This window comes from Manis javanica, chromosome 7 (assembly GCF_040802235.1).
Source record: "Manis javanica isolate MJ-LG chromosome 7, MJ_LKY, whole genome shotgun sequence".
Classification (NCBI taxonomy): Eukaryota; Metazoa; Chordata; class Mammalia; order Pholidota; family Manidae; genus Manis; species Manis javanica.
In genome coordinates, this window is record NC_133162.1 from 36,096,006 (window position 1) to 36,122,420 (window position 26,415).

The 26,415-nt window shown below is 39.8% G+C and overlaps 1 long non-coding RNA gene across 2 annotated transcripts in view; it reads left to right on the top strand.

Annotated features, from left to right (window-relative positions):
* Positions 1-2,386: 2,386 nt before the first annotated feature.
* The window catches only part of LOC108403483 (uncharacterized), a 288,767-nt gene continuing 264,738 nt past the window's right edge, over positions 2,387-26,415 (top strand). Inside the window, exon 1 of one of the 2 annotated variants that reach the window (XR_012133135.1) lies at positions 2,387-2,533. This is a non-coding gene — a long non-coding RNA (uncharacterized lncRNA). The remainder of the gene's footprint in view (positions 2,534-26,415) is intronic. The other variant, XR_012133136.1, reaches the window with a different exon arrangement.

The following is a 26,415-nucleotide window of genomic DNA, read 5'->3' on the forward strand; positions in this document are numbered from 1 at the left end:
AGTTTCTCTCATGAGTGTCTTGTAGTTTTCAGGGTATAGGTCTTTCACTTCCTTGGTTAGGTTTATTCCTATGTATTTTATTCTTTTTGATGAAATTATGAATGGTATTGTTTTCCTGATTTCTCCCTCTGCTAGTTCATTGTTAGTGTATAGGAATGCCACAGACTTCTGTGTATTAATTTTGTATCCCACAACTTTGCTGAATTCATATATTAGTTCTAGTAGTTTTGGAGTGGATTCTTAAGGGTTTTTATGTACAATATCATGTCTGGTTGATCTGTCCTTCAGAGTAAGTGGAGTGTTGAAGTCTCCCAGAATGAATGCATTGCATTCTATTCCCCCTTTTAATTCAGTTAGTATTTGTTTCACATATGTAGGTGCTCCTGTGTTGGGAGCATAGATACTTATATTGGGTATATCTTCTTGTTAGATTGACCCCTTTATCATTATGTAATGTCCTTCTTTGTCTCTTGTGACTTTGTTTTGAAGTCTATTTTGTCTGATACAGGAACTGCAACTCCTGCTTTTTTCTCTCAGTTGCATGAAATATCTTTTTTCATCCCTTCACTATTAGTCTGTGTGTGTCTTTGGGTTTAGAGTGAGTCTCTGGTAGGCAGCATGTAGATAGGTCTTATTATTTTATCCATTCGGTGACTCTATGTCTTTTGATTGGTGCATGCAGTGCATTTACATTTAGGGTGATTATTGATAGGTATGCACTTATTGCCATTGCAGGCTTTAGATTCAAGGTTACCAAAGGTTCAAGGTTAACTTCCTTACTATCTAAGACTCTAACTTAACTCACTTAATATGCTATTACAAACACAATCTAAGGGTTCTTTTCTTTTTCTCCTCCTTTTTCTTCCTCCTCCATTCTTTATATATTAGGTATCATTTTGTACTCTTTGTCTATCCTTTGATTGACTTTGGGGATAGTTAATTTAATTTTGCATTTGCTTAGTAATTAGCTGTTCTGCTTTCTTTACTGTGGTTTTATTACATCTGGTGACAGCTGTTTAACCTTAGGAACACTTCCGTCTATAGCAGTCCCTCCAAAATAGACTGTAGATATGGTTTGTGGGAGGTAAATTCTCTCAGCTTTTGCTTATCTGGAAATTGTTTAATCCCTCCTTCAAATTTAAATGATAATCTTGCCAGATAAAGTAATCTTGGTTCCAGGCCCTTCTGCTTCATTGCATTAAATACATCATGCCACTCCCTTCTGGCCTGTAAGGTTTCTGCTGAGAAGTCTGATGTTGACCTGATGGGTTTTCCTTTGCATGTGATCTTATTTCTGTCTCTGGCTGCTTTTAACAGTCTGTCCTTATCCTTGATCTTTTTCATTTTAATTACCATATGTCTTGGTGTTATCTTCCTTGGGTCCCTCGTGTTGGGAGATCTGTGGATCTCCATGGCCTGAGAGACTATCTCCTTCCCCAGATTGGAGACGTTTTCAGCAACTACCTCCTCAAAGACACTTTCTATCCCTTTCTCTCTCTCTTCTTCTTCTTCTGGTACCCCTATAATGCGAATATTGTTCTGTTTGGATTGGTCACACAGTTCTCTCAATATTCTTTCATTCTTAGAGATCCATTTTTCTCTCTATGCCTCAGCTTCTTTGTATTCCTCTTCTCTAGTTTCTATTTCATTTATCATCTCCTCCACTGTATCCAACCTGCTTTTAAATTCCTCCATTGTATGTTTCATTTCAGATATGAAATTTCTTAATGATTGAATCTCTGACTTAAATTGGTTCCTGAGTTCTTGAATATTTTTCTGTACCTCCATGAGCATGTTTATGATTTTAATTTTGAATTCTCTCTCAGGAAGATTGGTGAGTTCAGGTTAATTTGGTCCTTTTTCTGGGGTGTGTGAGATTTTGGTCTGAACCATGTTCTTTTGACGTTTCATATTTCTGTGTTGTGCCCTCTAGTGCCCAGAAGCTCCAGTCTCTGGAGCTGCTCAGCCCCTAGAGTGAGGCTGGAGGTCGTAGGGGAGCAGAGCTGGTGCCTGGGGGGAGGAAAGATCTGTGCCCCGATTGCCGTCTGTGGTGCCTGTCTCCAGTGTCAGGGCCAGTGGGCCAAGCACACAGGTGTAACTGTGCTCTGGGTCTCTAGCTGTTGTAGGTGGGGCCTCCCTCTGGCTGGCCTGATGGCAGCACAGTGACAGCCGGTTTCTGAACTGGAGCTGGCAGGGCAGGAAGAAGGCTCGGCAGGCTGCCTGTCACAGTGGGGGCCTCGGGGCTGAGCAGCCAGCCAGGGGGATGGAGTGCCTGAAGCGCCTCAAAGTTCCCAATCTGCTGGGCAGAGCGCGCTCAGACAACCTTGTCCAGCTCTCCCCTCCCCCGCGCAGCAAGCTCCGTGCAAACCCCGCCCCTTCAGCGGCCCTCTGGCTGCTCGGAAGCCTCAGACCGCCTGCCTGTCCTCCCACAGAGTGGCCGGATGTGGATCCCGTCCTCCACAAACGGCCGGAATGTCAGTCTCTCAAGCAGTCCGCGTGTCCGAGCTCCCCATCCTCCAGAGCACCACACAAGGTAGGTTTCTGCTCGCAAAGCAGGTCTCCAGGGCTGGGAGTTCCGCAGTCCCAGGCCTCCACCCGCTTCCCTGCTCCGTTTCTCTTCCTCAGGCGGGGGAGCTGGGGTGGGGGAAGGGCTCGGGTCCCGCCGGATCAAGGCTGTTGTATGTGACCCTGTTTCGTGAGGTCCGCTCTGTTCATGGGGTCTGTAGGCAGTCTGGATCAGCCTTGTTTCTTTTTGCTGTTTTAGTGTTAGTTGTATTAATTAACTATATTTTTGTACTATTTGTGGTTTTGGGAGGACTTCTCTATCTCACCTGTCATGCCGCCATCTTGAATCCCCTGATTATATATATTTTTCATAATACTTCATATCACTTTGAGCTTTCTTAGGACCACTTGGAGAAATCTAGAAGAAGTTAAAATACTTAGCCACAAGGGAACATGAAAGATAATTATTTAAAGATGTGAGTTATCCTTTTATTATTTTTCATAACTATGGGTTAAAGAGAGAGGATAGTAGAGACTAGTAAGAAAGTTAAACAAGAAATTTTATGTGACTTGAGGTGATATGACTTATCAATCCAGTTATAGCAACCAACCCAATACTTGTATGTAGATGTGAGAATTTTTGAAATATTCAATTCTAGTCATTGGCAATATTTGTTATATAATGTGGCTGTTGGCCAAATGAGACACATTTAATTTAAATTCAGTCTTTAGTTTTGACTCAGGAGAATAAATTAAAAATTACGCTGTTGTTACTACTGGTAAAGAGTTGTGATCATTTATAAAAGCTAATAATTAAATTTAGAAACATGCTTATTTGTACATTACATTTTTGACATTTTAGAAGCAGTCTGTTTTATTGTAAATAACTAGTCTGCAACTCTGCTTTATTTTTCTGTTCATCAGTGTGTTTTAAAAATTCTCTGAAAGTACAGAGTGAAAAGTTGGGTTAATAATGAAGTAATTGATTTAACTGCAACATAAATGCCTAATTTATTGCTTTGAAAATTTGTGTCCAGGTGAAATATGAACTGTAAAGGAAGAAATCTAGGGGAGTACTTGGTTGCTATGGGGATAGGATTTGTAGATGACTGTAAAAAGAATTAATTTGCTTGGATGTTTCTTTTCTGCAGTTTCACTCTCAGTCCATAAATGGTCAAATGTTGTATGTTTGACCAAAAAAAAAAAGATCAAATGGTTATTCCAGTATTTATAAGAGTCTTCATGATAAGTCAGATAGAAAATTACACAGATGACTTGATCTATACCCAAAATAATCCAACCAATATAAATTGTGTGTGTGTTATGCTTTTTTCAATTTGTTCAGTGTGCAGAATTCAGTTTCCTATAGTGATGGGCTAGTTTTTCATCCTAGTTCCCTCCCCTCTACTGCATTACATGCATATTACATACTCACACTATAAATAAAAATTGCTGAAGAAAATGTTTTATGAAAATATAATTAAAATCGTCAAAAAGTTGATGAGATGACAAAAAATTACCTGGCTAAACTAGAAGGAATGCTGAAAACCAAGAAAGATATACTTAACCAAAGCTGCTTTTGCCTGGAGGGAATTTCCAACTTGAATTTTGGTATAGACGTTGCCAAAGGGTAAAAGTAACAAATCAAATTCTGGAACCCAGATATGGAGTCTAATAGAAGACTCACCCTACCTGAAACTGGTCCCAATTAACTATATACACAGAATAAGAGTGACCTTGAAGTAAGCCAAGCTTCCACCTAACTCTAAGTCCTAAGGCTCACCTTGTAACTGAGCAGAGCATGGGGGAAATTTTCTTTTAACTAGTGGCCTCAGACCTGCCTTTGCATATATTTTTCAGGCCAGTTTCATATTGCCTGATTAGTTCTGAAATCCTCAAGCTGAAAATAAAGTTATTGTTAGCTGTGAATTAAGTTACTTAAGACTGATAAGTATTTATTGTTGCAGACACAACTGAAAACTTGTGGAGAAAGAGAACTTCATTCTAGGCTTCAGATTATTACAGGTATTTTTTCAAGAACATTGAGCAGTGCTAGTCAAAGATAGAGCACACCCTGAATATAAGTCACCATGAGTGAGCACCTAGAAATAAAAATATACAGATCTGCAAAATTTAAATATAAAATTAGTAGAAACTTATGTTCTTATGCTTACATAAATGAAAGGAAGGCTTGAAAGTACCTTCAGCAAAATGGAAACCATAAAGAGTGACCTAACTGATGTTAAACAACCAATGAGAAATTCTGTAAATTAAAATGGCATTGACCAAAATGAAAACTCAAAGAGTAGATATAGAAGTAAATTAGACAAACATATAAGAAAGGATTAGTAAACTGGAAGATAGCTGAGGAGAAATTACTACAAATGCCAACACATAGGAACAAAAAAGATGGAGAATATGGAAAAGAGATTAAGAGACATAGAAGAAAGAATGGGAAGTTCTAACATGTATTTGAAGTTCCAAAAGGTACTGAAAGAGAGAATAAGGCATTCAAATTTTATTATTGCATTTAAATTTATGGTATGTTTATAATTTTTATGCCATTGTGAAGACATTTGAACTGTATAATTTGTTCACATGTGCTCTAAAAACATTGCAATCTGATTTCTTTTTAAAAGTTACAGTATAACACATCACTACTATACAACAGTATTACATATTTAAACAAAGGCCAAAACTGTTTTTTATTGATTATATGAGCAAATGAACATCATTTAATAAACTGTAACTACAAAATTTAATGTTTAAGACATTGAATTATAATTACTGTCTTATTAACATGAAGACATTCAAAAGAAGCTGTTTTACATGGCTCCTTTTCCAAATTAAAACATTCTTTTTATTAAAAAGAGAAAACAAATAGGTGAATTGTACCTGAATATATAAGTGGCCTTTCCAGTTTATTGATCCACTAAATTAACAAGCATCACATTTGGTTTTTTCCATTTTATTAGAGCAGTAATATGTAAAAAAAAAATGACAAAAAAAGTAATTCTGAATGTCTAAGCAGCTAAACCATTGTCTTTGCTTTAAAAAATGACTGGATATGTCACTCACAATTGTGTAACTAGGAGGCACAATGGAATCATAAAGTAGCTGGTGTTTTAAAAAATTATAATTCATGGGAGTACTCTATTTACTATATGAAAGTGTGTCATCTGAAATAGTAAAAGCCATAGATGTCAAATCACAGAGGTGAAAGGAACTGAGACGTCAATCAGTTCAGTCTTCAGAAAGTAGCTGTTTCCAAAATGCCTGAAATGTTTTCATGCATACTTCTTAAACTTTAAACTTTCCAGGGATGAGTAACATAGTGTGACCAAATAATTCCATCATTTGTCCTTCCCAATCCCTTTATCTTTGATAACTGTTTTTAAAAAAATCTTTGAGCTATAACTGACCTATAATAAACTTAATATTTTAAAATGTACAATTGATATATTTTGACACATATGCATACCCATAAAGCCATCACTGCAATCAAGATGTTAGATGTTGCTGTCATCCCAAGGAGCATCCTCACAGCACTTTGTAATCCATCCCTTCCTCCCCCTCCATTTCCTGGCATCCACTAATCTGATTTCTGTCTCTATTGATTAATTGATATTTTCTAGGATTTTATAGAAATGTAATCATATAGTATTTATTCTTTTTTCATTTGGCTTATTTCATTCTACCTAGTAGTTTTGAGATTTATCCACATTGTTATGTGTATAAGTAGTTTTTTTCTTTTTATTACTAAGTTATATTCTGTTGTATGAGCATGCCATATTTTATTTATTTATTACATATTGGTAGGCATTTGGATTGATTTGTTTTGGGCTGTTATAAATAAAGCTGCTCATATATTCATACAAGTTTATATGGATATACACTTCCATTTATTTTAGATACATATCAAGAAGTGAAATGCCTGTATCATCTGGTACGTTTATTTTTAATTGGAAAGAAACTGCCAAGCAGTTTTCCAAGTGTTTTCTGATGTTCCCAAAAAGTAACATTTCACATTCACACCAGCTGTGTGTGAGAGTTCTAGTTCCTCTGTATTTTTACTAACACTTTATATGGTTAGTCTTTTTAATTTTAGCCATTTTGATGAATGGGTAGTGGTATTTGTTTGACATTTTTATTTTAATTTCCCTAATGACTAATGATGATCTTTTCATGTACATACGGACCATTCAGACACCTTCATTGGTGAAGGGGCTGTTCAAATTATTTGTCATTTTCTTATTGAGTTATTTTTCTTATTATGCAGTTTTAAGAGCTCTCCATATATTATAGATTCATTTACTTTTTCTGATGAAGGAACACACAGCAGTGTGTTCTGAATATTTTCAGAGGAAATTTTCAAGAGCATATTGGCTTGGAAACTACTCAAACACACTAATCCACAAATTCAAGAAGCCAGATGTATAGTAAATAAAATAAATAGAAATCCTTACTCAGTAACATTATAAAGAAACTGTAGAGTGATGTATAGAGACATCTTAGAATCATTCAGAGAACAAAGACAGTTGACTTCAAACTAAGAGCAATTTCTTAAAAGTAATAGTAGAAGGCAGAGGACAGGGAAATGACAAAAATTTGCATAATTACCACTCTATATTCTTTATTCCTTTTATCTGAGACACTTCCTACTATTTGACAAGCATACTTTATGTATCTTTTTCATGAGGGGATAAATACTTGTTTTGTTTGCCTGAAAATGCATTTTGTCAGCAATCTTAAAATACATTTTTCTGAGTTTAGAATTCTAGGTTAACTATATCCTTCCAGCCACTTTTAGATATTATTGGATTATCTTCTAAATTCTGTTGTTTCTGTTAAGAAGTTAGCTCACAGTTTAACTACTGCCTCTTTGAATGTAATGTCTTGTTTTCTCTGGCTTTTTAACATCTTAGGATTGTTCTTAGGCTTCTGCAGTTTTACCCTATTTACCATAATGTGGATTTCTTTTGGTCTATCTTCCCCTGGATTTCTTGGACTTGAATCTGTAGGTTGGATCTTTCATTACTTTTGGAAAATTCTCAGCAGTTTCTTCAAATACTGCTTTTGCCCCAATACTCTTTGCTTACCTTCTAGAGTTCTGATTAAATATATATTAGATATCCTCACTCAGTTCTCCATGTTTTTTGAACTTGCTTTCATATCTTCTCAATTTTATGTCCCTCTGAGCTTCATTCTGTCTAATTCTCGTAATGAATTCTCCTTTTCAGTGATTCTCTCTCAAGCTCTGTTTAATCTGCTGTCAAGCACCATCACTGAATTTTTCATTCATGGTTATTATGTTCAAAATTTGTAGACATTCTATTTGGTTCTTTTTCAAATATATTAGGTTACTTTCTGTATTTTCCTATTATTTACATATTTTCAAGTTTGTGTTTGTCATGTCAACATTTAAAGTACTGTTGATTTATAATCTCATTTAATATCAATGCCAGAAGTCTTTGTGGATTTGCTTCTGTTGTCTTTTGATGTTTGCTTGATGTGCAGAGTGTCCGTGTATCCTCAACTTTAATTTACTCTTTGTTATTGAAGGTATTTATTTATTGTGATCCTCTGAGGCTTAGTATGGAGAATTTCCTCCAAACGATTCATTTTTCACTCCTTTCAGGGCCTTGAGAGCAGTTCTACTCTGGGATAATTTATTTTTTCTCTGAAACGGAACCTTTTATTCTGTATTTTTATTACAGTTCTAACAAATTTCCTCTGTGCTACTTGAGTGGTCTTATGTAAATTAATTTATTCTATGTAATTCTGTCTTGGAATCTTAAATAAAAAACACAAAGTCTGTTTTTAATACATGAAACTCTTCATTTTTTTAAAAAAGTTTTTCTTTCTGATTATATCTGACAGATTTGTCTAGTCTTGATACTGAAGACTCCATAACAAAATACATATGGTAAAGACATAAATCCACATATTTTCTTTAGTGGAATTATAATTAAATCAATAGTTTTCTTTCATTTTTAGTATATCAATCTTTAATCAGTAGATGGCACTAGAATTGGTTATCCACTTACAGTACACAGTTGGCCCTTGAACAACACAGGTTCGAACTGTGTGGGTCCATTTAATATGCATATTTTTTCAATAAATGTATTAAAAAATTTGGGTTTGTAACAATGTGAAAATGTTTCTTTAATGTATTATAAGAATATAGTATACAAAACATAACTACAAGATATGTGTAAATTGACTGTTTATGTTGTAAAGCTTCTGGTCAACAGTAGGCTATTAGTAAAGTTTTGGGGGAGTCAAAGTTATATGAATATTTTTTACTGCATCTAGGCTCAGTGCCCTTATGCCCTGTGGTGTTTAAGGGTCAGCTGAAGTTTGTGGTGAGTAAGGAAGAAATCTAATTTTTTTTTCATTAAGAGATAATGAATCTATGAAGGGCAAACCAATCACATTTAGATCAAGGAATCAGGATCTCATTGCATACATATTAACAGACTTCCATATAAGTTTTAATTTTGAATGAGGTCTTGGCCATCTGAAGCCATTCCAGAGGAATATTTCTGAATGACGACTAGGGATCTAGACTTTAGTTCTAGCTCCATCGCTAGTCTCCACTCTCTGAGCCTCTGTTCTCTCATTCAGAAAGGAAAGGGAGATGGCCAGTGCGGGACCAGCAGGATCTATTACATATCACTTAGCTGTATCCTAAATTGCATGAGTTAAAATCCCTGGGGGTGAGTCCTGGAGGACTTTGTAGGTCCAAGGGCTACTTCACTTATTCCTTAATTTAACCCTCATTACAAACCAGAAGGTGGATATCAATATCCCTATTTCACTGTTGAGGAAATTGAATCTCAGAGAAGTTAAATGATTCACACAAGGTCACAGAGCTACAAAAAGAAGGAATAGGGATTCAGAACCAAGTTTTCTGTCTCTAGGTTTAGCCATCTTCCCACTAAACCAGAGCTGTATACTATATATTAAGTTGTTAGTATATCAGGAAAGACCAGTGGAAAGAAAGAAAGTATATTGCAGAACAACTATTTTAAACACATTGTGGTAGAAAAATGTATTTCCTTAAAATAAATATTATCATTCATATATAATTTTACTTAGCAGTTACAAAACAACTTAGCTTCCACAAATCATAATACTATTAAAACTGTGTTTTAGAAACAGATACATGTTCATGATATTACGTTGCTTTAATTCTGTACCTACTGGTTATTGAGTGCCATTCAAACTTCTAATCTTAACAATAGGTGTCAGTTTTGCCTTCATGCTGACTCTCAGCCTCATTTCCACTCCCAAAAATCAGGATAGCATACCAAGTGTCTCCTATTTCCTTCGAACTCCTATGCTGTCTTAAGCCTCCGTTCCTTCTGCTTGGAATGTCCTCCCCTAAGCATTCCTCCTCACTCCTTCCTCCACTACCCCTCCTCCTTTTCCTGTCCAATGAATTTCTATTCTTAATTTAAAACTGCTCATTTGTTGCCTGAGCTATGAGACTTTCCCCGACCATGGAGACACAGTCTTCCAAATCTCGGTCCTCTGATGGTACCACATTTCAATGTTAAGCAACCATTAGTTCACTGCATTGAAATTATTTCCCTATATGTTTGTGCCCCCCACTGGACAATGAGTGCTTTGAGAATAGAATGTCATTCATATCTAAACACCAAGTGCATGGCACTACAGAAATGCTTAAAAAAATTACAAATAGTAAACATACAGCTATGGGGCAGTTCTTTGACATGATTGTAAATTTAAAAGTTTGAATCTCTTCCATCTATACCCTTCTTCCCTCCCACATTTTCATGTCTAGAACCACAGAAAGGACATAGATTACCTTCTACATGCTCAGCACAGGTGGAGAAAGTCTCCAGGGATTTCCTCTAGGGGCAAGTTGCTGAGTTTGCTATTGTGGAAAGTGAGTTACATCAGATTTAAGAAAGAGTTTACATCTATTTAGGAGATGGGACATTCTATATTAAGGAAAGCATTGTGTGCGTGATTCCTTCTACAGAAACAGCATGGTTATAAGTGAGGGGATAAGTTGTTGGGGAGGCACTAAGTGTCCGCATACAATACTGAAAAGAGTAGAAGGGTTTGGTCAGTGAGGGTCCAGTGCTGCCAACGGGGAAGACTCTGTGTGTCCTTATTGTGATCAGCTTCCAGAGCAGAGATTCAAGAGCATCTTCACAGATCATCTCTTTCTCTTTGCCTTGATTCAACATTTCCAAGAAACTCTTTAAACCTTATTCATTTTTCTAAATAGGCTTCCCTCTGGGGACAACCTCTGACCACTGGCAAGAGGATTAAATGAGATGATGGGTGAGAAGTCCTCCATCTCAGTGTTTGACATGTAGCTTGCTTGAAATAAATGTACCTGAATCTGAATCACTGTCAATGAGCAAATGGATTTTCTGGTTTACAAATGAGCCTTGAGTGAGCCTGAGTGGTGTGAGTGACTCTCCTGCAGCTTTAATGAGTCAACCTACAAGGTCCTGGAATACCAGAAGGTATAAAATCTCAGTTTACAGAGAGGAAACTGCAGCTCAGCCTAGCATGGCTGGCCCTACCATGCAATGCAGGGCCTCTTGACCAGGACCAGACTTGGCTCTGCACTACCCTGTAGCTCATTGCAAGACTTCCTCTAGAAACTGATGGGCTCCTGAGAAAACCAGTTATTTTCCTATTTTCTGCTTTAGTCCAGTGATAATCCTTTTCTCATCCTCAAAGTGAGACTGGAAGCACATGCTCTGAATAAGGGAATGGGAATTTAGAGGCAATGGAAGTGGGAGGTCCAAGAAGAAGCACTAAAATCATAGAGGCTCAAAAGAGGTAGGAAGGACAATTGTCCAGGCAGTCCTCGAAACCCCCTCACTGTCAATGAAATACAAAAGACTAGTGCTAGTAGATGAGTAGTTCTTGCTTGGATTATTAGATTATTCCAGGCATGTAAGTCCTTGGAATGTTTCTGTTTATTATCTATATCTATCTATCTATCTATCTATCTATCTATCTATCTATCTATCTATCTATCTATCTATCTATCTATCATCTATCTATCATCATCTATCATCTGTCATCATCCAACAGGTTATTAACTGGGGCTTTTCCCTCTACCCAGGAGTTCTAGGCAGGATCCCAAAGACTGAGTATAGTATCTACCAGACCATCTGTACAGAGAATGCAAGATTATAGGTAACCAGAGAAGGGTATAGCAGAAGGTTATGTAACTCTGACCTCATGTCTCCTGAAGAGTGTTTTAGGAAATCACCTAGAGAGCTTGACCAGCACTTACTGATAGTTAAGAACTTGATTTATATTTGAAAATTATAAAACAGAGAGCTTAAAGGGAACAGTGTGTGGCAGGAGAGCAAAAACACAGGGCTGCAATCAAAATGGTCTGTTCTTCTAGGTGTGGACCAGACGTACGTTGATATAGGAGCTGAACCTGGGCCATCTGGGAAGATGCTGCCCCAGAGGATCTCCTGGAGGGCATGGTGACCCTGTGAGGGAGAATATGTGTAGACAGACTGCTGGATGCTTGGGCTCATGGGAGAGTCGTGAGCAAGCAGTTGGAGATGGCAGAGGTGCTGTCTCACAAGGGAGCAGTCAGGTGGGAAATGCACGGGAGTAGGCATTTCTGGAGACCCTACTTAAGTGCCCCATGAAAGACTGTGAGAGGGCAGGGGGCTTTCAGTGGCCACCACTGTCAGGGGCAACCATACCAGTCAAGTAAAATTGTTTCTGCCATGTCTCTCTCCTCTCTGCCTCGTCTTGAGCCCTGAAAGGCCAGAGACAGTCCAGTAAACAGAGAAGAGCAGGAACAAAGTCCAGAAGTTGATCAAGCTCCCCTCCCCTAATGCAGCTCTCAAGGCTAAGTCAGCCTAAGGTAAGATGCAAGATGACACGGAAGTAGGTTTGACTTTTACAAAAGACTAAGGCTTTGATATGAGAGCCAACTGAACTGGGCATTTTATATTAAAAGAGACTATTGACTTACATGTGTGAATGATGGGAAAGCTATTTTATGTTTTTGAGATTTCATCCAGAGGCAAGAAAATGATTGACAAAACTTGTTGGAAGTCAGTGGCACAGAACAACAGAAAAAGTAATTCATAATTTCACCCCTACTGAGCACAATTCATTCAAGAAAGTAGTTTCTCTTTCTTCGTCTTTGTTATTCTGTCTTCTCTTTTTCCTTCTTTCTTCTCTTTCTCTCTCTCTCTCTCTCACACACACACACACACACACACACACACACACACACACACATTTGTATTTCTGTTATGTTTTGTGTGCAAATAAATTTATCTTTCTTTGTCTCAACTTGGAAACAAGCTTAGGAAACTCCCTTTCATAATGGAAGTCCATGAATGTATCTGTTTACTTTGATTTTTTTTTTTTTTTTTTTTGACAATTATCATTCTGCTTTATTTATTTTACCATGTTTCTATTCATCCATCTATCCTTATTAATTCTTTGAATGCATTTTTTTTTTTTTTGAGAGGGCATCTCTCATATTTATTGATCAAATGGTTGTTAACAACAATAAAATTCAGTATAGGGGGGTCAATGCTCAATGTACAATCATTAATCCATCTCAAGCCTAATTCTCGTCAGTCTCCAATCTTCTGAAGCATAACGAACAAGTTCTTACATGGTGAACGAATTCTTACAGAGTGAATCAATTCTTACATGGTGAACAGTACAAGGGCATTCATCACAGAAACTTTCGGTTTTGATCATGCAATATGACCTATAAACCATCAGGTCAAATATGAATATTCATTTGATTTTTGTACTTGATTTATATGTTGATCCCACATTTCTCCTATTATTATTATTATTTTTATTTTTAATAAAATGCTGAAGTGGTAGGTAGATGCAAGATAAAGGTAGAAAACATAGTTTAGTGCTGTAAGAAGGCAAATGTAGATGATCAGATGATCAGGTGTGTGCCTATGGACTAAGTATTAATCCAGGCTAGACAAGGGCAGCAAGACATCCACGGATGCAGAAGATTTCTCTCAAAGCAGGGGGGGTGAGGTTCTGAGCCTCACCTCTGTTGATCCCCAAATTCTCACCTGATGGCCCCCCTGCGACTGTGCCTGTCTTAGGTTGTTCCTCCCTTGAGGAATCTTACCCGTCTCTGGCTAACCAGTCATCTTCCGGGGCCATACAGGGAAATGTAAAGTTGGTAAGTGAGAGAGAAGCCATATTGTTTGCAAAGGTTAGCTTTTAACTTCTTTGCAGATTTATGCCCTGTGGCTTCTATGCCCAGCACTTGTCTCGAGGTATCTTTACCACCTGGAGGAATTATGATACTCGGTAAATTCGATATGAGGCACGAATTCTATTTAAGGTTTGTAATTAGGAAGGAAGAAGAAAAGCTATAGATGTAGCATATGAAGGAAACTTGGGAGGATTGATTATTTCTTTGACATATCTTCTTGTATAGTACCTTAAGTATGTACAGGTTTTAAACTACTAACTAATTTGCACACACATATTAACATAATAGGAATACAGTGACATAAACAAAGCAAATCTATAATTACCAGCCATCTCCAGTGAAGCCAAGAAAACCATTTAGGCACCCTAGGCATTTGTGAAAATTTATCTATGATATGATGGATATTTTCCAACTGTACTTGAACCATCAGACAAATTAAAGCAGCCCATTTCTGGGATCTGTTCACATCCCATATGTTCTTTTAACCATAGATAGTCTATAGTCATGAGATTTTGGGGTGCTACAACTTGCACCCCTCCCAACTCCTGGTTGAGTTCCAACAGTACAGATCCAGTCAAATTCGTTGTCTCACTGTATGCACATGCCAGCCTAGACATCTCCCTCCTCCTTCTTATGGCAAGTCCAGGAGACGGTGGGCTGGATGCAGCCACAACCGCAGCATCGTCCGGATCCCTGTGGAGGCTTTTTGATGATCATCCCCCGGCACGAGTCCTCCAGAGAGTGCTGATGCCGGAAGCTCCTCCTCATATCGTATCTTAGTTCATTTTCTGGGTATCCAAGCTAGGCCTTGATCTTCTGCCTAGAAACAAACAGACCCTTTGCCCACACTTTGACATGCCCTCTATACCACTGTGCAGAACTCATTGGAGGTCAGCACACAGTAACTGCTTTTTTTTTTTTTTTTTTTTTTAATTAAGAGAAAGGAATATTATCAGAAAAGAGTACCTCCATAGCTGATCATCTGACACCCTTTAAGTGATCAACATTAAGGATATTTAAAGCATGCGTTGATCTTTGATTTACCAATAGTTTTATCCTGTTAAGGAGTAATCCCCCTTTTCTTTCTTTCTTTCTTTTTTTTTTTTTTAAATTTTTAATCTACACTTACCTGAAGAATACTATGTTTACTATGCTCTCCCCTATATCAGGTCCCCCCTAACAACCACATTACGGTTACTGTCCATCAGCTTAGCAAAATGTGGTAGAGTCACTACTTGTCCTCTCTGTGTTGTGCAGCCCACCCTCCCCTTTCTCCCTCCCCCCCATGCATGCTAATCTTAATACCCCCCTTCTTCTTCCCCCCCCTTATCCCTCCCTGCCCACCCATCCTCCCCAGTTCCTTTCCCTTTGGTACCTGTTAGTCCATTTTTGGGTTCTGTAATTCTGCTGCTGTTTTGTTCCTTCAGTTTTTCCTTTGTTCCTATACTCCTCAGATGAGTGAAATCATTTGGTATTTCTCTTTCTCCGCTTGGCTTATTTCACTGAGCATAATACTCTCCAGCTCCATCCATGTTGCTGCAAATGGTTGGATTTTTCCACTTCTTACGGCTGAGTAGTATTCCATTGTGTATATGTACCACATCTTCTTTATCCATTCATCTACAGATGGACATTTAGGTTGCTTCCAATTCTTGGCTATTGTAAATAGTGCTGCGATAAACATAGGAGTGCATCTGTCTTTCTCAAACTTGATTGCTGCGTTCTTAGGGTAAATTCCTAGGAGTGGAATTCCTGGGTCAAATGGTAGGTCTGTTTTGAGCATTTTGATGCACCTCCATACTGCTTTCCACAATGGTTGAACTAATTTACATTCCCACCAGCAGTGTAGGAGGGTTCCCCTTTCTCCACAGCCTCGCCAACATTTGTTGTTGTTTGTCTTTTGGATGGCAGCTATCCTTACTGGTGTGAGGTGATACCTCATTGTAGTTTTAATTTGCATTTCTCTGATAATTAGCGATGTGGAGCATCTTTTCATGTGTCTCTTGGCCATCTGTATTTCTTTTTTGGAGAACTGTCTGTTCAGTTCCTCTGCCCATTTTTTAATTGGGTTATTTGTTTTTTGTTTGTTGAGGCGTGTGAGCTCTTTATATATTCTGGACGTCAAGCCTTTATCAGATCTGTCATTTTCAAATATATTCTCCCATACTGTAGGGTTCCTTTTTGTTCTATTGATGGTGTCTTTCGCTGTACAGAAGCTTTTCAGCTTAATGTAGTCCCACTTGCTCATTTTTGCTGTTGTTTTCCTTGCCCGGGGAGATATGTTCAAGAAGAGATCACTCATGTTTATGTCTAAGAGGTTTTTGCCTATGTTTTTTTCCAAGAGTTTAATGGTTTCGTGACTTACATTCAGGTCTTTGATCCATTTTGAGTTTACCTTTGTATATGGGGTTAGACAATGGTCCAGTTTCATTCTCCTACATGTAGCTGTCCAGTTTTGCCAGCACCATCTGTTGAAGAGACTGTCATTTTGCCATTGTATGTCCATGGCTCCTTTATCAAATATTAATTGACCATATATGTTTGGGTTAATTTCTGGGGTCTCTAATCTGTTCCACTGGTCTGTGGCTCTGTTCTTGTGCCAGTACCAAATTGTCTTGATTACTATGGCTTTGTAGTAGAGCTTGAAGTTGGGGAGTGAGATCCCCCCTACTTTATTCTTCTTTTTCAGGATTGCTTTGGCTATTCGGGGTCTTTGGTGTTTCCATATGAATTTTTGAATTATTTGTTCCAATTCATTGAAGAATGTTGCTGGTAATTTGAGAGGGATTGCATCAAATTTGTATATTGCTTTCGGCAGGATGGCCATTTTGACGATATTAATTCTTCCTAGCCATGAGCATGGGATGAGTTTCCATTTATTAGTGTCCCCTTTAATTTCTCTTAAGAGTGACTTGTAGTTTTCAGAGTATAAGTCTTTCACTTCCTTGGTTAGGTTTATTCCTAGGTATTTTATTCTTTTTGATGCAATGGTGAATGGAATTGTTTTCCTGATTTCTCTTTCTATTGATTCGTTGTTAGTGTATAGGAAAGCTACAGATTTCTGTGTGTTGATTTTGTATCCTGCAACTTTGCTGTATTCCGATATCAGTTCTAGTAGTTTTGGAGTGGAGTCTTTAGGGTTTTTTATGTACAGTATCATATCATCTGCAAATAGTGACAGTTTAACTTCTTCTTTACCAATCTGGATTCCTTGTATTTCTTTGTTTTGTCTGATTGCCGTGGCTAGGACCTCCAGTACTATGTTAAATAACAGTGGGGAGAGTGGGCATCCCTGTCTGCTTCCCGATCTCAGTGGAAATGCTTTCAGCTTCTCGCTGTTCAGTATAATGCTGGCTGTGGGTTTATCATATATGGCCTTTATTATGTTGAGGTACTTGCCCTCTATTCCCATTTTGCTGAGAGTTTTTATCATGAATGGATGTTGAATTTTGTCAAATGCTTTTTCAGCATCTATGGAGATGATCATGTGGTTTTTGTCTTTCTTTTTGTTGATGTGGTGGATGATGTTGATGGATTTTCGAATGTTGTACCATCCTTGCATCCCTGGGATGAACCCCACTTGGTCATGGTGTATGATCCTTTTGATATACTGTTGAATTCTGTTTGCTAATATTTTATTGAGTATTTTTGCATCTACGTTCATCAGGGATATTGGTCTGTAATTTTCTTTTTTGGTGGGGTCTTTGCCTGGTTTTGGTATTAGGGTGATGTTGGCTTCATAGAATGAGTTTGGGAGTATTCTCTCTTCTTCTATTTTGTGGAACACTTTAAGGAGAATGGGTATTATGTCTTCTCTGTGTGTCTGATAAAATTCCGAGGTAAATCCGTCCGGCCCCGGGGTTTTGTTCTTGGGTAGTTTTTTGATTACTGTTTCAATTTCTTTGCTTGTAATTGGTTTGTTTAACTTTTGTGTTTCTTCCTTGGTCAGTCTTGGGAGGTTGTATTTTTCTAGGAAGTTGTCCATTTCTTCTAGGTTTTCCAGCTTGTTGGCATATAGGTTTTCATAGTAGTCTTTAATAATTCTTTGTATTTCTGTGGAGTCTGTCGTGATTTTTCCATTCTCATTTCTGATTATGTTGATTTGTGTTGACTCTCTTTTTCTCTTAATAAGTTGGGCTAGAGGCTTATCTATTTTGTTTATTTTCTCAAAGAACCAGCTCTTGGTTTCGTTGATTTTTGCTATTGTTTTATTCTTCTCAATTTTGTTTATTTCTTCTCTGATCTTTATTATGTCCCTCCTTCTGCTGACTTTAGGCCTCATTTGTTCTTCTTTTTCCAGTTTTAATAATTGTGATGTTAGACTATTCATTTGGGATTGTTCTTCCTTCTTCAAGTGTGCCTGGATTGCTATATACTTTCCTCTTAAGACTGCTTTCGCTGCATCCCACAGAAGTTGGGGCTTAGTGTTGTTGTTGTCATTTGTTTCTATATATTCCTTGATCTCTATTTTGATTTGTTCATTGATCCATTGATTATTTAGTAGCATGTTGTTAAGCCTCCATGTGTTTGTGAGCCTTTTTGTTTTCTTTGTAGAATTTATTTCTACTTTCATACCTTTGTGGTCTGAAAAATTGGTTGGTAGAATTTCAATATTGTGGAATTTACTGAGGCTCTTTTTGTGAGCTAGTATGTGGTCTATTCTGGAGAATGTTCCATGTGCACTTGAGAAGAATGTATATCCTGTTGCTTTTGGATGTAAAGTTCTATAGATGTCTATTAGGTCCATCTGTTCTAGTGTGTTGTTCAGTGCCTGTGTGTCTTTACTTATTTTCTGCCCGGTGGATCTATCCTTTGGGGTGAGTGGTGTGTTGAAGTCTCCTACAATGAATGCATTGCAGTCTATTTCCCTCTTTAGTTCTGTTAGTATTTGCTTCACATATGCTGGTGCTCCTGTATTGGGTGCATATATATTTAGAATGGTTATATCCTCTTGTTGGACTAAGCCCTTTATCATTATGTAGTGGCCTTCTTTATCTCTTGTTACTTTCTTTGTTTTGAAGTCTATTTTGTCTGATATTAGTACTGCAACCCCTGCTTTCTTCTCACTGTTGTTTGCCTGAAATATGTTTTTCCATCCCTTGACTTTTAGTCTATGCTTATCTTTGGGTTTAAGGTGAGTTTCTTGTAAGCAGCATATAGATGGGTCTTGCTTTTTTATCCATTCTATTACTCTATGTCTTTTGATTGGTGCATTAAGTCCATTTACATTTAGGGTGACTATTGAAAGATATGTACTTATTGCCATTGCAGGCTTTAGATTCGTGGTTACCAAAGGTTCAAGGTTAGCTTCTTTAGTATCTTACTGCCTAACTTAGCTCGCTTTTTGAGCTGTTATATACACTGTCTGGAGAGTCTTTTCTTCTCTCCCTTCTTATTCCTCCTCCTCCATTCTTCATATGTTGTGTGTTTTGTTCTGTGCTCTTTTTAGGGGTGCTCCCATCTAGAGCAGTCCCTGTAGGATGCCCTGTAGAGGTGGTTTGTGGGAAGCAAATTCCCTCAGCTTTTGCTTGTCTGGGAATTGTTTGATCCCACCATCATATTTAAATGATAGTCGTGCTGGATACAGTATCCTTGGTTCAAGGCCCTTCTGTTTCATTGCATTAAGTATATCATGCCATTCTCTTCTGGCCTGTAGGGTTTCTGTTGAGAAGTCTGATGTTAGCCTGATTGGTTTTCCTTTATAGGTGACCTTTTTCTCTCTAGCTGCCTTTAAAACTCTTTCCTTGTCCTTGATCCTTGCCATTTTAATTATTATGTGTCTTGGTGTTGTCCTCCTTGGATCCTTTCTGTTGGGGGTTCTGTATAATTCCATGGTCTGTTCGATTATTTCCTCCCCCAGTTTGGGGAAGTTTTCAGCAATTATTTCTTCAAAGACACTTTCTATCCCTTTTCCTCTTTCTTCCTCTTCTGGTATCCCTATAATACGAATGTTTTTCCTTTTGTGTTGGTCACATATTTCTCTTAGTGTTGTTTCATTCCTGGAGATCCTTTTATCTCTCTCTATGTCAGCTTCTATACGTTCCTGTTCTCTGGCTTCTATTCCTTCAATGGCCTCTTGCATCTTATCCATTCTGCTTATAAATCCTTCCAGGGATTGTTTCACTTCTGTGATCTCTTTCCTGACATCTGTGATCTCCTTCCGGACTTCATCCCACTGCTCTTGCATTTTTCTCTGCATCTCATCCCACTGCTCTTGCATTTTTCTCTGCATCTCATCCCATTGCTCTTGCATTTTTTTCTGCATCTCTGTCAGCATGTTCATGATTTTTATTTTGAATTCTTTTTCAGGAGGACTAGTTAGGTCTGTCTCCTTCTCAGGTGTTGTCTCTGTGATGTTTGTCTGCCTGTAGTTTTGCCTTTTCATGGTGATAGAGATAGTCTGCAGAGCTGGTACAAGTGACCGCTGGAAGAGCTTCCCTTCTTGTTGGTTTGTAGCCTTTTCCTGGGAGAATAGCGACCTCTAGTGGCTTGTGCTGGGCAGCTGTGCGCAGACAGGGCTTCTGCTTCCTGCCCAGTTGCTTTGGGGTTTATCTCCACTGTTGCTGTGGGCTTGGCCTGGCTGGGGCTGTTCCTCCAAAATGGTGGAGCCCCGTTGGAGGGGGAGCAGCCAGGAGACTATTTATCTCCGTAAGGGGCCTCTGTGCTTCCTGCTGCCCAGGGGGTTAGAGTGCCCAGAGATCCCCAGATTCCCTGCTTCTGGTCTAAGTGACCTGTCCTGCCCCTTTAAGATTTCCAAAAAGCACTCTCCAAACCAAAACAACAACAGCAACAATGAGAGAGGGAACAGAAAGGAAAAAAAAAAAAAGAAAAAACACGCGATTTTTTTTTTTTTTTTCCTCAGGTGCCGGTCCCAGGCACCCGCGCACTGGTCCTGCTGCCCTGTCTCCCTAGCACCAGGGTCCCTGTCCTTTCAAGGCTTCCAAAAAGCACCCACCCACTGGTCCCGCAGGGAAGGAACGCTCAATATTCTTGGTCCTCAGGCACTGGTCCCACGCACCCGCTCACCAGTCCCGCCGCCCTGCCTCCCTAGCACCGGGGTCCCTGTCCCTTCAAGGCTTCCAAAAAGCACTCGGCAAAAAGAGAGAAAAAAAAGGGGAAAAACGCGCGACTTCTTCCGTCCTCAGGTGCTGGTCTCAGGCACCCACCCACCGGTCCCACAGGGAAAAATGCGGGATATTCTTTGTCCTCAGGTGCCGGTCCCAGGCACCCGCTCACCAGTCCCGCCGCCCTGCCTCCCTAGCACCGGGGTCCCTGTCCCTTTTAGGCTTCCAAAAAGCACTCGCAGAAAAGAGAAAAAAAAAAGGGGAAAAACGCGCGATTTCCTCTGTCCTCAAGTGCCGGTCTCAGGCACCCGCCCACCGGTCCCGCAGGGAAAAACGGGGGATATTCTTTGTCCTCAGGTGCCGGTCCCAGCCACCCGCTCACCAGTCCCGCCACCGTGCCTCCCTAGCACTGGGGTCCCCGTCCCTTCAAGGCTTCCAAAAAGCGCTCGCCAAAAAGAGAAAAAAAAAAAAAGGGGAAAAACGCGCGACCTCCTCCGTCCTCAGGCACCGGTCTCAGGCACCCGCCCCCAGGTCTCGCAGGGAGAAACGCGGGATATTCTTTGTCCTCCGGCGCCGTTCCCAGGCACCTCCTCACCGGTCCCGCCACCCTGCCTCCCCAGCAACGGGGGCCCGTCCCTCTAAGGCTTCCAAAAAGCGCTCGCCAAAAAAAAAAAACAAAAACTGCTCCGGTTTCTCTCCACCCGCCGGGAGCCGGGGGGAGGGGCGCTCGGGTCCCGCCGGGCTGGGGCTTGTATCTTACCCCCTTCACAAGGCGCTGGGTTCTTGCAGGTGTGGATGTGGTCTGGATGTTGTCCTGTGTCCTGTGGTCTCTATTTTAGGAAGATTTTTCTTTGTTATATTTTCATAGCTCTATGTGTTTTTGGGAGGAGATTTCCACTGCTCTACTCACGCCGCCATCTTGGCTCCCACCTACTTTGATTTTTTAATAGAAGGGCATGTCCCCCTACCCGTGTGAATTAATTGAATTCTGCCGCTCCCCTCACATATGAGCTGCCCCTGGTGTCTTCCTCTGACTACATCGTTTTTTTTCCCCCTGCTACACATCTAGTAAACACTGCATATGTGAACATGAACTCTTGATCTCCTGGGATCATTTCTTAACAACCCTTGCTCTAAAGCTCTCTAAAATCTGTGTATTCTGATTTTGATGCCAGCCTCAGTGTTGGTAAAGCTGCCATTCCATAAATGATGATGAATTCACTGCTTCCTGTGGCCAAATGTTCAACACGTCTTCACAGAGTTGTGCTCCATGCCCCCTTCCTTATTCACCCACCCCAATCCTCAGGAGTTGGCAGAAACCCTGTAAGATGAAGTCTAATAGAAACATAGTATTGTTATTCTCTTGGCTGTGTCCTTGGGACTTGTGCTAGAAGGAAAGGTCAGTCCTGGTCCACTTCTGGCTGCCAACTAGATGAAAGATGCTAAAGGCAAGAGTCTAAAGCCCATGGAGCCATTACATTATCGAACTTTGTGAGCCACTGCTTGTCCAACAGATGGAAGAAACAACTACTGCCATGTGTTGTATTTCTAGTAACAAAACAGACTCCTACCCATTGAGTCTCTTCCCTCTGAACCAGTTCTCATCCCACTAAAACTACATTGGTGTGGTCAGTAAAAGCAAGTGGATGGAGAAGATGCTGGTAGAAATGGGTGTTAAATCAACTGCTTTTAACTCTCAGACAGTGTATTCATTTCCTGTTATGGCTGTAACTATTTTCAGTTACTATTTTCAAAAATTTATGGGCCATCAAACCTTACAGACTATTTAGCCAGATCTCATCCAGCTCCAAGCCAGGGAACTCTTTCTGAGTCTCTGGGAACAAGGTCACCGTGTTTTTTATTTATCCCATATTTCTTGGAATTGTCATCTTCCTTCCTGGCCTGTTTCTTCCAGTTAGTCCTTGGTGGGTCTCTCAGCTGAGACAGGCCTCTAAGCCTCATTCTTCTTTTTAGCCTTTATATATTCATGTCAGTGTGGAATTAGCAGCAGAGTGCACTGGCCGTTTAGCAGACAGCACCTCCCTTTGTTACGGCAACAGAGGCTCTTTGAGAACAGAGCAAATACTTGGTTTAAAACAACGGTTGCAAACAGGTAAGCATGAATCAGACATCCTTTGTTTTGCCTACATGGTAATTACATACAGTTTTTAAAATTTGAAGGCCTTAGGAATTGTCTGTTTACCTTCCTTTCCACCATTCCTTGGTCTCTTTTGTTCATGTATATTGCCCACCTGTCTTCTGTGGATGTTTGGGTTTGTAGCTTCTGGAATCAAGTCTTCCTTGACAACTCTGTGCTACACAGAATAATGGTCCCCTAGGATATCCACCTCCCAATCTTGAGAACCTGTGAACATGCCACCTTCCCTGGAAAAATGGGCTTTGCAGATGTGATTACATTAAGGAGTTGGTGATGGGGTGATTATCTTGGATTTAAGGTGGGCCCAGTGTAACCACAAGCGTCCTCATGGAGGGACACAAGAGTGTGAGTTAGACAAAGGAAGTGTGACAACAGAAGCAGAGGCTGCAGTCAGGCGCTTTGGTGTCCCGAAGGCAGAGAAGGAGCCAGAAGTCAGAGAACGCAGGTGGTCTCGGGGAAATAGAAAGGCAGGAAAACAGGTTCTCCTCTGGAGCCTCCAGGAGGAATGCAGCCTGACCCACACTTGGATTCTAGCATCGTAAGGCCCACTTCAGACTTCTGGCCGCAGAGCTGTAAGATAGTGACATTGTGTTGCTTTGAACCAACTAGGTTAGTGGTGATTTATCACAGCTGTAACAGGAAATGAATACACTGTCTGAGAGTTAAAAACAGTTGCCTTAACACCCATTTCTACCAGCATCTTCTCCATCCATTTGGTTTTACTGACCACACCAATGTAGTTTTAGTGGGATGAGAACTGGTTCAGAGGGAAGAGACTCAATGGGTGGGAGTCTGTTTTGTTACTAGAAATACAACACATGGCAGTAGTTGTTTCTTCCATCTGTTGGACAAGCAGTGGCTCACAAAGTTCGATAATGTAATGGCTCCATGGGCTTTAGCATCTTTCATCTAGTTGGCAGCCAGAAGTGGACCAGGACTTACCTTTCCTTCTTTCATCTATGACTTCTGACCATCATTCCCGAGTCGTTTTCCCACGCACTCACTGTATAGGCACCGACAATAACTTCATCCTCTATTTTCTCTCTCTCCTGCCTACTTGTTATTTCTTGCTCATCCTTTCTTCAGTATCATGGCTTCAAGCACACTGTGTTCTTTTCATACTTGAACCTCACTCCTGCTTATGAATACAAGTTTACATTTTAGTGATGGGGCTGTGGTCTCAGAAGTATCCTTTAGGGCTCATTTTAAAACTCCACTTTACGTGTTGGCAATGGAAACAATCACACCAAATAGAGAGGTTTCATATTCTGCCTCCCAGTGGTGCCAAGGAAGATGTCTTTGCATTGACTATTTCTCTGTTTCTTTCAACTGCTAACTGTGAAGTGTGATTTGATTCAGCATGTGGTGGCAAAGCCATGAGACAGCAGACACAAGTATGGTTCTGGTTTTTGCTGACACTTGCAGATCAACTACTGTTGGCCTGCATTTCGAGGGAGATGGTGACAACAGATGCCATTCCTGGAGGATCTCCAAATCAACTAGGTGTAATAGCTAAAAAAGAGAATCAAATAGGAGTGTAGGCTGAAGCACCTGTTGGTATGACTCGCTGCTATTACTGGTTGCTAAAGAATTTAATTTGAAATAGTCAACAGAGGGAGATAAAAAGTGGGTCATTTCCATGGTCAGGTATTTAAAACATGTAGGGAGCAGACTGGGTGAATGTGGGAGGAAACTTACTATTTTATTTCATTATGAGAAAACTATCTTGAATTATCTAGGGTTCTTAAGTAGCATAGACTCGGGCAGTCACCACCTTGCTTCTTTGCTTCAGAGACCTGGTCTAACCAACCAATGTAGTGCTGTAGGACAGTTATCCCAAACCTCTCTTACACATAGCTGTTTTGTGCATTAAATATATTACCTAGCTATGACACATAGAATAATGGTCCTTCAAAGACGTCCATGTTCAAATCCCCAGACCCTGTGAATATACCACCTTACATGGAAAAAGGCCTTAACAGGTGTGATTAAGTTGAGGATCTTGAGATAGGGAGAGCATCCTGAATGATCTGAGTGAGTCCACTGTAATCACAAGGGTCCTTTTACGTGAGAGAAGTAAAAGATAGAGGGTAGAGAGTCAGAATTAGAGGTTGGATAAAGCTACACTGCCGGCTTTGAAGGTAGAGGAAGGGGACACAAGCCAAGGGGACACAGCTTTTCCTCTAGAAGCTGGAAAAGTTAAAGGAAAGGTGCTCCCCTATAAGCTCTAGAAAGACATCAGCCCTGCTGACACCTTGATTTTAGCTCAGGGAATCCCATTTTGAACATTTGGTCCTGATAACTTTTAGATAATAAAATTGTATTGTTTTGAGATACTAAATTTATGGTAACCTGCTGTAGCAACCATAGGAAATTAACACAGTGCTTAGCCCTCAAGTTTTGAGTTTGATAAAACTGAAAAAGAGTTACTGTAACAATAAGTAATACTTTGAGTGCTTACTATGTGGTAAACTTTACCTATGTATTATCCACTTATTCTTCAAAACAATACTATGAGGCATATACCAGTATGAACTCTGCTTTTCAGATACCCAGAAAGGGTAAATGAATTGCTCAAAGTCATATAACAGCAGCAGGGTTTGAATTGAGGCAGTTGGGTTCTAAAACATGTCCAAGTATAATGTCCCCATTTTTATGGGCATTGGAAGACCTAGGTAGGTCCTAGACATCTGCCATGAACCTGGTGAATCACTTAGCCTTTCTGTGCCTCAGATGTCTCATCTGTAAATCAGGGGAGTTAGAGTAGATCAGATTATTTTAAGCTTTTAACTAGAATTCTTCTGTTTCTTGGCTGGTCCCTGAGGAGTCACATCAGAACCCAGGGTTCCAGGGATCCTGATTTGAGAAGCACCCAACCAGATGGTGTCTCAGGCCTCTTGTAACTCTAACAGCATCTGGTTCTATGCATGACATCTCAGGAAAAATTTTAGGAGTCTGAATGAATAAATTAACAAAGTAGTAGCTTCTGTAATAAAGACTTTCTAGTCTGGTGAAACAAAGTATGGGTCACTTTGCCTTTGACTTTATTTCATGTCATATTCCCATTTTGCTCTTGCTTATGTGAGTTTGGAATCGTCTACTGTGCATATGCTGTACTCCCAGGCCTTTGGCACCGTCCTGTCTTCCAGCACTGAACAAGGTCCTGCAGTGGGCAGGTTTCCGGTGTAAGGTCAGAAAGAAGGGCATTCTGGTTTTGTGAAGGTGTAGCATTGCAAACCCGGTTGGTTCTTTCTTTCACAGAAGGATGCAGATTTGCTTAATGTCATTTTCTTCACTCAGTTCTTGCTTTCTTAGCATTTATGAAATCCTGTCAACTGGTCTCCCTGATAAAGGACTTGAAATAACTCCTTAATAATAGCACACATTTGCCTTGGTCCTGGGCAGAGACACAAATAAGACAGAACTGACAGAGGCTTTGGAGCTGATCAAGGCAAACC